The sequence below is a fragment of the Lagenorhynchus albirostris genome, chromosome 19 (assembly GCF_949774975.1).
Source record: "Lagenorhynchus albirostris chromosome 19, mLagAlb1.1, whole genome shotgun sequence".
NCBI classification, from domain to species: domain Eukaryota; kingdom Metazoa; phylum Chordata; class Mammalia; order Artiodactyla; family Delphinidae; genus Lagenorhynchus; species Lagenorhynchus albirostris.
This window is the reverse complement of record NC_083113.1, coordinates 6,354,292-6,368,308: the sequence shown is the minus strand read 5'-3', so window position 1 is coordinate 6,368,308 and position 14,017 is coordinate 6,354,292. Positions and strand designations below refer to the sequence as shown.

General features: G+C 43.6%; 2 protein-coding genes across 3 annotated transcripts in view; one reads left to right on the top strand and one right to left on the bottom strand.

The window, feature by feature from the left end:
* The window catches only part of LOC132509835 (zinc finger protein 525-like), a 293,110-nt gene that overhangs the window by 137,350 nt on the left and 141,743 nt on the right, over positions 1 to 14,017 (top strand). The window lies entirely within an intron of this gene.
* Positions 1 to 14,017, bottom strand: part of LOC132509785 (zinc finger protein 160-like) — a 186,542-nt gene that overhangs the window by 107,386 nt on the left and 65,139 nt on the right. The gene's annotated exons all lie outside the window — the stretch shown is intronic.

Below are 14,017 nucleotides of genomic sequence, written 5' to 3'. Positions count from 1 at the left end.
GTGAGGTGGATGGACCTAGAGTCTGTCATACAGAGTGAAGTAAGTCAGAAGAGAAAAACAAATACCATATGCTAACACGTATATATGGAATCTAAAAAAAAAAAAAAAAATGGTTCTGAAGAACCTAGAGGCAGGACAGGAATAAAGATGCAGACGTAGAGAATGGACATGAGGACACAGGGAGGGGGAAGGGTAAGCTGGGACTAAGTGAGAGAGTAGCATGGACATATATACACTACCAAATGTAAAACAGATAGCTAGTGGGAAGCAGCCACATAGCACAGGGAGATCAGCTCGGTGCTTTGTGACCAGCTAGAGGGGTGGAATAGGGAGGGTGAGACGGACACACAAGAGGGAGGGGATATGGGGATATATGAATACATATAGCTGATTCACTTTGTTATACAGCAGAAACTAACACACCATTATAAAGCGATTATACTCCAATAAAGATGTTAAAAATAAATAAATAAGAATAAATGCGGGACTTTCCTGGTGGTCCAGTGGGTAAGACTCTGAGCTCCCAATGCAGGGGGCCCAGGTTCCATCCCTGGTTGGGGAACTAGATCCCGCATGCATGCCGCAACTAAGAAGTCCGCATGCCGTAACTAAAAGATCCCGCATGCCACAACGAAGATCCCGCGTGCCGCAACTAAGATATAGCGCAGCCTCAATAAATAAATAAATAGTTTTTTAAAAAGAGTAAATGCATGTTCTAATGGCAAGAGGCAATATATGAGAAGGAATAAGGGTAATAATTTAGGAAGTGAATCCAAGGGTTAAAGGTGGAGTAATTACTGGAGATAATGAGTTCTCACCTATAACTTTGACTTTGGGAGGTTAAGATGGGTATGGAAAAAGAAAAGGTCATTGAAAGTGTACCAGTTAACTGTCTACAAGTTTTGCTATGGTAACAAATATTCCTGAATTCTCAATGGCTTACAACAAGAAACACTGATTGCTTCCTTATATTATATGAATCATTATTCACCTCTTGCTTCTTTCAATAATTTGATTCTGTCATTCCCGGTAAAATTTCAGTCTATCCAAGACCATTCTTGCAGTAGAGAGAAGACAGGGTTATATGAAGCAAATAAAAGCTTTGATTTCAGGTTGAAACATGCCATTCTACTCACATCAAACTGGCCCGGGAACTCAAAAGGCATAAATGGGCAAGGAAGTACAATCCTCTCAAAGGGAAGTAAGGGTTGCCTAAGTCAAGCAGCCAACCTTGTTATCAAAGGGCAGACATGTATAATCTCACAGGGTGATAATTAATAGGTAATTATTACAATATATGATACTGCAGCTTCTGTCACAAATAATTTGTCCCTCCTCTGTTCACAATAAATAAAACTACTAATTTCAAATGAAATAGGGAATATTACTACAGAACATGAATACATCAAAATGATATAAAGAAGCTATGATAAAACTCTACACATTATACCTAACAACTCAATAGCACATTAAAAAGATTATATACCATGGCTAATGGGAATGTATTTTTAAAATATAAGGATGGTTCAACATATGGAAATCGTTCAATGTAAAACAGCATGTTAACAGAATGAAAGAAAAAGACAACATGGTCATCTCTACTGATGCAGAAAAAGCAGTTGACAAATGTCAACAGTCTTTTATGATAACAACACTCAATCAACTAAAAATAGACAAAAATTCCTCAACATTAAGGACGTATAGTAACAGCCCATGGCTAACATCATACTCAACAGATTTTCCTCTAAGATCAGGAACAAGACAAGGATATCTGCTCTCACTGTTTCTAAAAATGAATTACTAGAAAGCCTAGCAGGAACACATAGGCAGAAAAAAATAAGTAAATAAACGGTATCCAAATAGAAAAAGGAAGCAAAATTATCTCTGTTGACAAACAACATGTTCTAGTATGTAGAAAACCCTGAAGGTTCTGCAAAATAAACCTGCTAGAAATAATGAAGGAAGTCAGAAAAATTATGAGATAAAATCAACAAATAAAATCAACTGTGTTTCTATAAATTAAAAATGAACAATCAAGAAGGAAATTCAGGGGGAGTTCCCTGGTTCCCTGGTGGTCGAGTAGTTAGGATTTGGCGCTTTCACTGCTGTGGTCCAGGTTCAATCCCTGATCGGGAAACTGAGATCCCTCAAGCAGTGCTGTGTGGCACAAAAAACAACAACAAAAAACACTCCTTAAAAAAAAACAAGGAAATTCAGAAACAACTTTATTAACCATAACATCAAAGAAATAAGTAAAATACTTGGAATAAGCTGACATTTAAAGGGAAAGATTTGTACACTGTCAACTAAAAACACAGCTGAAAAATATTAGAAAGGACACAATGCAAAGATATCCCAAGTTCATTAATTGGTAGTCAATATTTTCTAGATGTAAATACTACCCAAAGCAATCAACAGAGTCAACCCAATCCCTAGTAAATCCCAATAGTGTCTCTTGAAGGAATAGATGAACACATCCTAAGAGTCACTGCCCTTGAGAAATGGTTTGTGATATTCCTCAAAATCAGAAAAAACCCTTTGGAAAGACTTATCAGCTAGGCTCTGTTGATACTTTCTGTCTCATATCCCAGAACATGCTGACCACTCCACTACATAGCTTGAAATGGTGATTTTGTATGCTGCAGGAAAATATTACAACATATGACGGAAACTGTTCTACATCAAAAATTTCTGTTACCCAGCAAACCCACACGATGGAGAGTCCACCTGAAGTTGTGCATTAACTAAGGGTGGCTCATCACAGCAGAGAAACTGGATAAAATTTCAGACCCTAGGACTGGGTATTTCAAAAACAAGTTTCAGAGGCAAAATCATGCCAACTTAGGAGAATATGAAATCAAGAAGAGTATACATTCCCCAACTTGACAGAGCAGTACAAAAGCAAAACAAAACACAAGATTTGTAGGTCAGATACTATAGGATGAAACCATGTGATCTACCCACAGGAGACAAACTAAAAGGCTGAAAAATGCATATTCATCCTTTGAGGGACTGCGGACTAGAAATAGGATCTCTCTGGGACTTACACTCTAACAATCTTTATACTCTATGGCTCTATGAGTTTGACATTTCTAGTTTCCATATATAATACCTTTCTTTTTTGTCACAATGTCATCATTTATGGCTGACATGTATTTTCTATATCCATTCACTTGCCAACAGGCATTTTAGTTCTTTCTACATCTTGGCTGTTTTGAATAATGCAATAATATTCATTGGAGTACAAATACTAACCTCACTATAATGATGTGATTTCATTTGGATATGTAGCCAGACGTGGGTGTCATAGACTGTGTGCCTGTTCTATGTTTATTTTATTAAGGAAACTCCATACTGTCTTCAATAAAAGCCCTAACACTTACATTCCCACCAACAAAGCACAAGGGTTCCCTGTTCTGTGTATTGTGCGTGCGTGTATGTGTGTGTGTGCATGTGTTTTCACACAGGTAGGGAGAGGACAGCAGAGGAACCAGCACTGACCTGGCAGCCAGAAAGTAGCAGCTACAGCTTCCCAAGGATGAGCCTCTGGGCTGCAGATCACTGTGGTGCTACTTGCCCTCTGATTCTTGGAAAAATCTTTCACTACATCAGAGAACTTAATGGCCCCTCTCCAGTTGTGTCCACAGACACATCCCTAGCAGAATATCCCTAACGAAAACCTTTTGCCATTCAAAGCTTAGTACTCATAATTTTCCTTCTGGACTCAAATGAACTTACAAACTCTCATGGGGTCCAACACAGTCTCCGTACAATCTGTATCAACTCATCCTACTACACAATACGAGAAAACATTCTACTTCAATAAATCACGCCTGAGGGGAAACTACATATATTTTCCTTCACCATGACCACAGACCAAACACTGTCATCTCCAAAAAAACTATATATAAAAGAAAGATGTTTCCAGTGGTGCACATGCCCCAGTGATAACCCCAAATCTCCCACGGAAACACTCCAAATTCTCTTCTGTATCTTTCACAGTGCATCTAAAACTTTCTTCATTTGGGACCCAAAATACTAAAAACTACCAGAGATAACTCACAACACGATCACTGAAATTTTCCCTGTATTACTCTAACAATCGCACAATGATTCTACACCATCCAAAAGACCCAACAGAAGTCACCTGTGGTGTGGAGGCTGTAGGGCACCCTCTAGATGAATAGACTGAGGACAAGGCACCCATCCTCATGCACCCAAAGATCCCTGTGGGCTCAGCTCAGGCCATACTTCTCACAACACTGGAGAAAAATGTTTTTCTCTGCCTAAATCCACTGCCTTCATTCATCCCCAGGTATAACCATGAAATATCCAAATAAACCAATGCATGGAAACCTCAGTCTCAGCAGCTATGTCCCAGGGAACCTGAGCTAAGACACTATGGCACCTCAAACCATGCAATGCACCCGCAACTACCCATAAACCCAATTCCAGGTGCTCCAGCCAGAACTGACACATCCCTTGCCACAAACCCCTTGAGACCAAAGCGACAGCTGAACACACCATTCATGGGGCTCATCTTGATGCTTGCCCTTGCGGCCATATCCAGTCTATAGAACCCTACAGGGCCCCCTTCAATTTCCCCATTTTTCCACCTCTCCTCATGCAAACACGGGCAAAGAGGGCTGAAAGGCACAAGTATCTGTCTGCAAAGGCATCGCAACAGGAATATTCACAAGAAACCATCCAAAGGACGCTGGGCGTTCACTATGAAGGTCAAGAAGTTGACCCTCCTGGGAAAATTTACCAGCAACTGGGGACGTTATGGACTTCAGTTACAAAGGCATCGGAATTCAGTGAGGAAGTCTCAAAGAGAGAGGGTCCCCAGGTCTCTTGTCTCCTGTTCTCCCAACTCACAGGTAATTAAAAGATTAATTAGGGCTTCCCTGGTGGCGCAGTGGTTGGGAGTCCGCGAGCTCTTTGACAGGGACTTCCTTCATTCCCCTTAGGTTCTGGATTTATGCCCCCCACTTAGCACAGTGAAATCACTATCCTGGACTCTGAGTACATGAAATGCTTGAAGGCAAAGCTCCTGTCCAAGGTGGCGACTGGTCACTGGATGTGCAGAGACTGGAATACCTGGGGGCTACAGGGGAGCAGTGACACAGGAGACTAAACAGAGGGACACCTCAGGACACTGCATGAGGACATCAGATTTGTAGGGCTTTTTACAGCTCCCTACATCTTTTTGCTTTCGAGTAATTAAGTAGCCACATGGGGTAAGGATTAATTAAAGTCGAAATGTCCAGAACAAATATGGGAACCACCCTCATCACCTACCCTGTTCACCTGGTCTCTCCTTGGGGGAGATTACTCAGCCCATCCTACAGTCCTAGCTTCTAAACACATCCCCAGAGTGAGACGTTGCAGCCATCCTCAGAAGAAGAGGAAAATGTGTGCTCTTCAGTGAAGTGAAAATGGGAAAGACTCCAAATAATCAATGGAGAAGGGCATTTCTCGTGAGGGTGATTGATGTAGGGACAATAAAACCATTAGTGTGACAAGAGATCGTCAGGAGGGGCTGGGGAGACCTCCCTGAGCCTAGACCTGAAGGAGGACAGAGGGCCTGACCCATGGTGACTTAAAGGGAGAAGGTAAGAAAGGAACTAAGATCTGAGACAGAAAAGGTTTTGGTGTTTGGGAACAAAGAAAAGGTGAATGTGACCGGGGCAGAGTGAACCATGAGAAAAGGTTAACCTCCCAGGATGAGGCTGGAGACCCCGGCAGGGTCCTGAGGATGACACAGGGCTGTGTACCCACAGTGAGGAGTCAGGATTTTGTCCAGCGGACAAACGGTAGCCAGTGGAGGTTTGAGTGTAAGAACTGAGAATTAAAATTAGGGGCTTCCCTGGTGGCGCAGGGATTAAGAATCTGCCTGACAATGCAGGGGACACGGGTTCGAGCCCTGGTCCGGGAAGATCCCACATGCTGCCGAGCAACTAAGCCCGTGTGCCACAACTACTGAGCCCGCATGGCACAACTACTGAAGCCCATGCGCCTAGAGCCCATGCTCCACAAGAGAAGCCACCACAATGAGAAGCCTGTGCACTGCAACTAAGAGTAGCCCCCGCTCACCACAACTAGAGAAAGTCCGCGCACAGCAACGAAGACCCAACACAGCCATAAGTAAATAAATAAAATAAAATAAGTTAAAATTAAAACTCTAAATTCAACTGGGCACTGCCACACACAAACTCATGCCCAACTGGGCCAATCATTGCAAGGGTCTCTGTTGCTCAAATGAAGAATTTCTGGTGGAGCCGATCACCTCCATGTTACGAGTGGGCTCTCTGAGGCAGTTATGAGAAAGTCTGAGTTGAGTAAACAGAATCAGGCGTAACTGAATTCTAAAAAGGTCACCCGAAGGGTTAAGTGGGAAGAGTTTGTCCTTATTGCTCATCCTATTTAAAACACCGTCTATCACGGGTCTGAGCAATGGAAACTTCTCTTTCAAGGTCAGATCACACTGGTACCAACCATTTAATTCTTCTTTTCCAGAAAAATCACATTAAAATAACTTAAAAATACAGGGAGTTTCCAGTTGCCCTAGTGGTTAGGATGCTGGGCTTTCACTGCCCTGGCTCGGGTTCAATGCCTGGTCAAGGAACGGAGATCCTGAAAGCTGTGCAGCATGGCCACTGCAAAAGCACAGCTGTTGGTGCAGAAAACATTGTAAGGGGTCAGCTGAGAAATAAGCTCTCAGCAAACTTCTTCATCATAAATAGAGAGACTCTGTTGGAAGCTTCCAAGTCAATCTAGCCCATCCTTCATCATTTGTACAGAACAGGTAAGAGGGACCTGAGGGAAAAATCTTCCTATCATCTCACAGCCATTTTAACATACCACAGAAAAAGGAAGAAAACAAAATATAAGGCTAACTGGCTAAACTTGATTTTGAATGTTAATATAAAACATCATTGGGGCTTCCCTGGTGGCGCAGTGGTTGAGAGTCCGCCTGCCGATGCAGGGGACATGGGTTCGTGCCCCGGTGCGGGAAGATCCCACATGCCGCAGAGCGACTGAGCCTGTAAGCCATGGCCGCTGAGCCTGCGCGTCCAGAGCCTGTGCTCCGCAACGGGAGAGGCCGCGACAATGAGAGGCCTGTGTACCGCAAAAAAAAAAAAAAAAAAAGATGCCACCAGAAAAAAGAAAATTACAAGCCAATATCACTGATGAACATAGACGCAAAAATCCTCCACAAAATACTAGCAAACCGAATCCAACAGTACATTAAAAGGATCATACACCATGATCAAGTGGGATTTAACCCAGGGATGCAAGGATTTTTCAATATCTGCACATCAATCAGTGTGATACACCACATGAAAATGAAGTTAGGGACTTCCCTGGTGGTCCACTGGTTAAGAATCTGCCTGCCAATGCAGGGGACACGGGTTCCAGCCCTGGTACGGGAAGGTCCCACATGCCACAGAACTAAGCCCGTTCGCCACAACTACTGAGCCTGTGCGCCACAACTACTGAAGCCCGCGTGCCTAGAGCCCGTGCTCTGCAACGAGAAGCCACCGCAATGAGAAGCCTGCTCACCACAACTAGAGAAAGCCCGCAAGCAGCAACGAAGACCCAACGCAGCCAAAAATAAATAAATAATGAAGTTATCTTCTGATACAAATAATTACTAAATGCACAAATCTTATAAACAGTTTTGCAATTGTCATCCTCATCTGTAAACCTAAGTAAACAGATTTTATATTTACTATATTCTAAAGCCACAAATCAGCATATCACAACTTAATCATCCATATCGAGACAATTCACCATCCATCTGGATCCAGCTTCCCCAACACTACCTGCACTACTGTGCGTTTCCATTTCATTCTCTTTATCTTTCTCCCTTTTTCTATTTTGTCTCTGTTTTTCTTCCCCTCCACTCTGCTGGTGTTCTTGTTACGGATCAGGATTTTTGGGCTCCTTTATCAATAGAAATTGCTAAGAGTCCAGAAAAGAAATTCAAGCAAGGCTTTATTGGGACTCATGCAGCAACAAGTAACAGGATCCCTTGCTCGCTCCCAGGGTCAGGCGGCAAGTTTGTCCCTTATATGGAGTGAGGTAGGGGTGGGTCCAGGGGTCAGGCTGGAGCGGTGTGCAGGGTGCATGCACAGTATCCTGTTTTTGCACCCAACACCTCAGAAGTGGCAATTGGGTTTTTAGTTTCTTTGTATATTGTTTATAATTTGCCCCAACTGTTCATGCACACAGTTATTTTTAGTTCCTTCTACTTTCTTTGTATTCTGTTGCTCCAGATGTTTGTCCAGGTGTAAGCACTGCAGCAAAGGTTGCCAGGCCCCAGATGCCAAACTGTCTCATTCTTGCCCTCCTATATCGACCCTCACATGTGTCCAGTCCACTCCGCAACTTGTTTCCCCTCTTATGGCTCTTTCCCAAAACCTTTCTGATTACCCTAAATCTCTGGATATTCGTGCCTCTTTCTTCCCCCCATCTCTGCTCCCTCTCTGCCCTTGGGTTACACTCTTTCTATCCCTGTTATGCTCCCTTTGTCCCCACTCTCTAGCACCTCCAGGTGGCTATGCTTCTTTCCTGCTCGTTTTCTTCCTCTGCTCCTGAAATCTTTGTTTCTTCTATCTCTCCAGGCACCATGTTGCTCTGAAGGCCAAGGTTCCAACTCTTTTGTCTTCCGCCGCCACGCTATGTGTTGCCTCTCCACTGTTATCCCCCTCCTGCCAATGATCCTAGGTCCCTCTCACTATGTTGCTCTCCAATCCCGCAGATCCTATTTTAATTACTTCTATATTTTATCACAGTGCAAGACTTTCAAGGCTAAATTTATTTTGTTACTATTCCTCTTCAAGATCCTCAGCCATGGTTCACGTTCCCTTCGATTCGCCCTCATTTTTTTTTTTTTTTTTTTTTTTTTTTTGCGGTACGCGGGCCTCTCACCGCTGCGGCCTCTCCCGCTGCGGAGCACAGGCTCCGGACGCGCAGGCCCAGCGGCCATGGCCCCCGGACCGGGGCACGAACCCGCGCCCCCTGCATCGGCAGACGGACTCTCAACCACTGCGCCACCGGGGAAGCCCCGCCCTCATTCTTTCCTCCTCAGTTTTTCTCCTTGTCTCTCAGTCACTGTGTCTCTGCTTCTCCTGATCCCCCTGCCCCACATATTTAGAGGGATGGAGAATAAACAAGATGCCCAGCTACTGGAAGAGACCATTTGGAATTTGGGACGGAAGAACACTGGGTGTCACACGTCTGGCCCAGGTCACCTCCCCCTATGCGGGCTGAGGGGAAGGGCTGACTACGAAAGGGAGGCCGGGGGAGCACAAGGACCGGCCTGAGGAGACGCGAGGACAGAGGGGCTGGGAGGGAGCAAGGGGGTCTCAGGAGAGGAGCGGGCTCTCCAGAATCCCAGGGCCAGGGAGAGGACACGGCCTCGCCGGCAGCGGGAGAGAGCGAAGCTGCGGGCGCGCGAATCCACCTCGCAGAAGGGGACTTTACAAGGCGCAGGCGGAGGTAATGAAGGATTTTAAGCAGGAAAATGTCGCGAAAGGCTGTGTCTCGGTGGACCGAAGACCGAGAGTGCGAGGCTAGGGGCCGCGAATCCACCTCGCGGAAGAGGACTTCTCATTGCGGGGGGCGGGGGTACTGAAGGGTTTTATGAAGGAAAACGACGCGAAACGCGGTGTCTACGTGGAAGGCAGAAAAGCCACGAGAACAGGCAACCTCGCACCGATTTCAACCCAAATGAACAGATACCCAACCTGTAACAGCGTCTGGATTTACTCGGCCGGAGGGCCAGGCGCTGGGGTGTAAGGTTGATAGTCACTCCCAAGACCCTGAAGGCAGAATACGGGGAACAGCGCAGCACATACTTACAGCAAAGTAGAAATACTTCGTAGCGAGACCTCCAACACGTGCACCCCGCTTCCGGTTCAGGAGGAAAGTCCGTCCGAAGGGACCAGGCGGGACTTCCGGGGGCGGGCTCTGGGCGGGCCGCTACTGGCTAGGGGCGGGGCGAGAGCCCAGCTCTGCGCAGAGAGAGCGGAGGGAAGGGTCTGGGGTGGCGAGGCGAGTGAGAGCGCCGTGCTTCCCCTTTTCTTGTAACTGCTGTTTTTAAGTGACTTTCTGGAACACTTTTAAGGTAATAGCTTACAGATGTGTGGGCCACTGATGTGGGAAACTGAGATGTTTCCCTCCCAACAAGTTAAAAGTGGTTTCAATAAACAGCTGTTTTTGCCAGCAGGTTGCTCGCATGTCCCGCTCCTGAGACTCCAGCAATTCAGTGGTCGGGAACTTGGGCCTCCAAGTGGTAGCTGTGGCGCAGTAGTTTGATCTGGGAACATTTCCTGAAGTTGAATTAGTTTTAGGAAACAAGAGCTGGAATTCTGTCTTTATTACAAACCAGAATGAGAAATACAAAACCCTCCCTGGGGAGAATGGGCCATTTCACACTGACACCCTACAGAAGAGCTTTTCCTTTCTATTCCTAATTCAGCCAGGACAACAAACCCAACACTCTGCTCAGTTCCACAGACTCGGGCAAAACTTGGGGTTTGAGGCTGGAGGACTAAGGCATATGATAATTTCCGTACCTAACCATTGTTTTAAAAAGAGTTTTTAAAAGGGTTTAAAATTTTAATTGTTATAAATTGCATTGTTCTTTCTTGTTTGCTAGTGTTTTGCCTTTTAAAACCACATTTTATCCCCAATTTTGAGAGGTACGTGACATACATCACTGTATGATTTTAAGGTGTACAGCATCATGTTCTGACTTACATATATTGAAATAATTACCGCAATGTTTAGTAAGCACCCATCATCTCATATAGATACCATGAAAATAGGGAGCAACAGAAAAAATATTTTGCTTTCTATGAGAACTACATTATCCTTTGAGACACTTGCTCTATTCCACACTTGTGAAAATTGTTTAACTATATACTAGAAAAACTTGTTTATGAAATTATACTTATGTACATAAAAACTAAGCAATGTAATCTCAGATGACTCTATGTTCATCATGAAGATAATTAGAACGTTTTACTTTGTATTTTTTGCAAGATGCAGTATAGTTTAGCTCTTCTCTTTGTTTATATTTTTGAAAGTTCTGACAAGTGTGGATAACAGAGGCTGTGAAATATTCTTCAGAAGACACTGGAATTTATTTCCATGTAAATAATAATTACGTTGCAACATTTCTAAGGGCATTTAATAGGGAGGTATATTCTCCTTATATGAACCCTAGAGAAAGTAAAACTAGATTATCAAATATGCAATAAGTTCATTTCAACCCTCGATATTTTGATAACAATATCTCTTAGATAACATCTGCTACAGAGTGCGTTTTATCACATCCCTAACATGTGAAACATTTCATCCATAGAGACACTAGAATCCATTCAAATATGAGGTATTTTAGATAGGGAAATTAACATTTTAAGTATTTCCAGGTACAATGATCAGAACGTCCTGGTGTATCGCACATACGAATACAAGAAAATATATCACATTTTTATTATTTTTTTTTATATATATATTTTTTCTGTACGTGGGCCTCTCATTGTTGTGGCCTCTCCCGTTGCGGAGCACAAGCTCCGGACGCGCAGGCTCAGCGGTCATGGCTCACGGGCCCAGCCGCTCCGTGGCATGTGGGATCTTCCCGGACCGGGGCACGAACCCATGTCCCCTGCATCGGCAGGCGGACTCTCAACCACTGCGCCACCTAGGAAGCCCTCAACTGCACTTTTTTTGAACACAGACAACAATATGTCTCCCACAAGAAATGCACTCCAAAACTTTACACAGTAAAAAAGCATTAAAAAATACACCATTTCAACACCATTCAAAATAGTGGCTAACATAATACAAAGTAAATTAAAGAGTAAATAATGTGTCAAGAATAAGGAAATCTATTTTATAATCATAAAGACAGAAGTTCATCAGAATGACATGGCATTTCATAATAGCCACAAAAATATTCTGGAGAAAAGTTTGGAGACAACAACACAAGGATAAAAAATCTACTTATAAGTTTTTCGAAACCATCATGGATAGAAATTGTTAGATTCTCTAAAGCCCAAGAACCTACAGATGCACTGTTACCTTCTGGTATAAAGTACCTAGGTGGAAGAAAACTGTGGTGGTGAAAGGAACATGATTCATTAGGATCATAAAAAATAATTAAATTTTATTAATTAAAACAAGAGACCTATGATACATTCTGAATAAAACAGTAGCAAAAGGCAATGACAGCAGTTAAATGTCAAATATACACATAGAATTCTGGGGCTTTATTTTTTTATACACTTATTTATTTTATTTATTTATCTTTGGCTGTGCTGGGTCTTCATTGCTGCATGCAGGCTTTCTCTAGTTGCAGCGAGTGGGGGCCACTCCTCGTTGCGGTGCGCAGGCTTCTCATTGTGGTGGTTTCTCTTGTTGCAGAGCATGGGCTCTAGGCATGCGAGCTTCAGTAGTTGTAGCACGTGGCCTCAGTAGTTGTGGCTCCCGGGCTCTAGAGCACAGGCTCAGCAGTTGTGGCACATGGGCTGCAGTTGCTCCGCGGCATGTGAGATCTTCCCAGTCCAGGGCTCGAACCCGTGTCCCCTGCATTGGCAGGTGGATTCTTAACCACTGTGCCACCAGGGAAGCCCTAGAATTCTGGGACTTTTGATTAAATTTTCCTCGTGATAACTGCTCTCCCTTTAATTTCGAAGAATAAGACTAGTTTTTCATTAATCATAGATCTATACAACAGCTATTCCCATGCAATGGAGGAAGTGACCAAATTTTCCCATGCATTCTGCCTACCACATAATCAGTCCCTGTTAACCTGTCACTCTCCTCCCATGAAAAGCCCATTCCCTTAACGTCCTGCCTGACCTATTCATGGTCAGTTAGTAAAGCATTCTGTCCTATAACCCACTATGACCTATCTACAAAAAGACACATGAGGCTTCCGTGGTGGCACAGTGGTTAAGAATCTGCCTGCCAATGCAGGGGACACGGGTTCGAGCCCTGGTCTGGGAAGATCCCACATGCTGCAGAGCAACTAAGCCCGTGAGCCACAACTACTGAGCCTGAGCATCTGGAGCCTGTGCTCCGCAACGGGAGAGGCCGCGACAGTGAGAGGCCCCCGCTCGCCGCAACTGGAGAAAGCCCTCGCGCAGAAACGAAGACCCAACACAGCCAAAAATTAATTTTTTAAAAAGACACATGAATTACCATGATAAATCATGTCACAGTTTTACATTATTTTTTGTCCCCCCTTGTTGATAATTCAAACAATATTGAATTTGATAATTCAACGTCCTTGTTTTCTCAGGAAACATGGATGTGACTGACCCACACCTAATCAAATTGGACCCCTCATTTTATAGATTCCTTCCCAGAGACTATCATGAAAGACCTGTAATGCAGGCATAAGGTCAAGACTTCAAACTTCAGGTTGAAAGGTTATAAATATAATGTAGTCTTTTCAAAAGAACTCCAATAATTACATATTTATACAGAGAAGATACTGGCATACTTCTACATATGTCCTCCTTCTGGTACTACAAACATCATGTCATACGTTTTAACCTATTGTCACTTGCAATGATTCTGCAGCATACAGTATCTCACATTAACCTTGGACAAATAAGACATTTATTCCTAGTATGGATTCTCTGATATGTTATCTGTTGTTAAGAATTGCTCAAAAAATGTACCTAATTCAAAAAACTTACTTAATGTAAGGGAGTCCTTACATTAGTAAGGATTCCCTCCCAATATGAGTTCTTTGGTGGACCCTGAGGATGCACTGTTGGGTCAATTTCTTTCCATGTTCAGTAAATATCTATCGTTTCTGACCTGTATCAATGCTCACATTACAACAAAGGTGCGGATAGCTGATGAAAATTTTTACAACATTCATGACATTTGAAACGTTGCTCTTCAAAATACATTCTCTGTTTCAGAGCGTTGATCTTCAGGTACAAGCCTTAGCACACATACTGCTTTGTGTGCTTTCTCTCAAAGATAT